Source organism: Vombatus ursinus, unplaced genomic scaffold, assembly GCF_900497805.2.
Source record: "Vombatus ursinus unplaced genomic scaffold, bare-nosed wombat genome assembly UNPS02001287.1, whole genome shotgun sequence".
In the NCBI taxonomy this organism is placed as follows: domain Eukaryota; kingdom Metazoa; phylum Chordata; class Mammalia; order Diprotodontia; family Vombatidae; genus Vombatus; species Vombatus ursinus.
The window spans coordinates 2,009,241-2,011,706 of record NW_020941065.1 but is presented as its reverse complement, the minus strand read 5'-3'; positions in this window follow the sequence as shown (position 1 = coordinate 2,011,706).

Sequence of the window (2,466 nt, the reverse complement as noted above, 5' to 3'; positions counted from 1 at the left end):
TCCTTTCCCATTTCTCTGTCTTTTCTTTCCTCTCTCCCTCTCTGCCTCTTACCTCTCCTCTTCCCTCTCTCTCCTCTCTCTGTCCCCTTTCTCTTTCCTTCTCTCTCTCTCTCACTCTCTCTCTCTCATTTATTCTAATTCATTCCTCTAGTTTCAACAACAGTACCACCACAAAGAAAAAGCTTGTCCACCCTGGGGTGCTCTACATCACAATAAGTCTTCTTTATGTGTCCTTGAGATGGAGAAGATATTGCAGGCAAAGGATTTCCATCACTTACGCTCCCAGACTTGGGGAAGAGGTGTGGGAAGAGGGGGGGGGTGGCTGGTTAACAACATTTTCACCTACACTGGGTTTTATTTTTGTAGGCCTACCAAGAATTCCTCTGCCTCATTTTAAGAGTAGATTTTCTCAGTTTATAATTCTGACTTGTAACCATTCATGGTTGAGATTCTCCAGTATACAGCAGATTACCCACATGTCAAGACATCCTGACTTTTCATATTGAAGTTCTTAAACCCTGCTGGCTTGGCCAGAATTGATGGCTTTGGTAGTGGAAGAGAGACATGGATGGATGGATGGACAAATACAGATACATACACACATACATATATTCATACATAGATAGACAGACAGATGAAGGCTTTGAGGGGGAAAGGAGGAGGGTAGTCCCCATGAAAAAGATACATTCAAATCAAATCCAACAGAAATATAAGTATGCTGCTTCCTGTTTCTGCACAAGGCAATGGATGTACCTTCAACTGAGGTACTTCAGAAATGAATTGATTTCAGTCCATTCACTAACTCCCACCCAGCTTCCTCAAATCAGCATTCACATTTCTAGTGAACTTATCTTGAGAGCACATGGTACAGTGAAAGGAATGTTCAACTTGGAGTCACAAGACCTGGGTTAGAATCTCAGCTCTGCCCTATATTACTGCCTCTGTGATCTTGGACTAGTTGCTTATGCCTCTCAGCCTCAGTTTCCTCATCTATAAAGTGGATATAATGCTAGCACCTACCTCGAAAAGTTACAGTCGGGGTAGCTAGGTAGCTCAGTGGATAAAGCACCAGCCCTGGAGATAGGAGGACCTGAGTTCAAATCCGGCCTCAGACACATAACACTCACTAGCTGTGTGACCCTGGGCAAGTCACTTAACCCCAATTGCCTCACCAAAAAAAAAAAAAAAAAGTTGCAATGAAGCTCCAATGAGGTAATATTCATAAAACTTCACAAACCTTAAAGCATTATATAAATGTTAGCTGCTGTTATTACTATTATGTTATTATATATAATTATTATTATTATTATTAAGACTGTACCAGGGCTATCCTTCTAGCTTTCAAGTAGTTCTGGGCTAGGGTAAAAAGAGTAAGGAATTTGGAGTCAGGAAGACTGGGTTCAAATCACAGCCCCAGCTCATATTAACTATGCAAAAATAGTCAAACCACCTTATTTAAAAAGCCAATAAATGCTAGTTAACTGACCTTGCTTCTGAACCTCAGTAGTCTTAATCTGTGAAATAGAAAGAATATTTGCACTTTAGAAACGACTGATTCCCTTGTTCTCACCAGCATTTTGTGCAACATTGCAGAAGATCCTCTCTTACTGGCCTCATAGAATTCTAGATTTAGAGGTGGAAGGGACTTCACAGGCCATCTAATCTAACCCCCTTATTTTTTAAAAAAAAAATAAGGAAACTAGGGGGCAGCTAAGTGGTGCAGTGGATAGAGCACCAGCCCTGAAGTCAGGAGGACCTGAGTTCAAATCCAGCCTCAGACACATAACAGTCACTAGCTGTGTGACTCTGGGCAAGTCACTTAACCCCCTAATTGCCTCACCAAAAAAATAAAAACTAAAATAAAAAAAATAAGGAAACTGAAACCCACAAATTCACACAGATAGTAAGTGTTAGAACCTGGCTTTTAACCCAAGCCTTCTGACTCTGGGCCAGTCCTCTCTAGGTACCATGTGGCTACATATTCAAAGTAATTAAAGTAATGATAATAATAAATAAATTATGATAATGACAATGAGTGTGAAGGGCCGGCCTCAAAGCTAGGAAGGTCTGGATTCAGGTCTAGCCTCTGACATCCTAGCTATGTGACCCTGGACAAGTCACGTCTTGAGTGCCCCCAGACACCTCTCTAGGTACTGAACTTCATGAGTTCATGAGATGAGGGAGCTTCCTCATCTGGGAGCATCTTCATAGATGAAGCCCCAAGTCCAGACCAACAAAATAAAAGCTGACACATCCCTAGCGGGCTGATGAGACCTTTCACTCAGTATCTCATGGGATCTTCACAACAACCCTGGAATGTTAATACTATTATTAGACCCATATTCAGTCTGAGGAAACTTAGCCACAGAAGATTTTCAATGGCTTGGCCAGAGCCACACAGCTAAAAGATATCTGGGAGGACTCTAATTCAGGTCTAGTATGTTCCCCACCATGCTGCTGCTCACC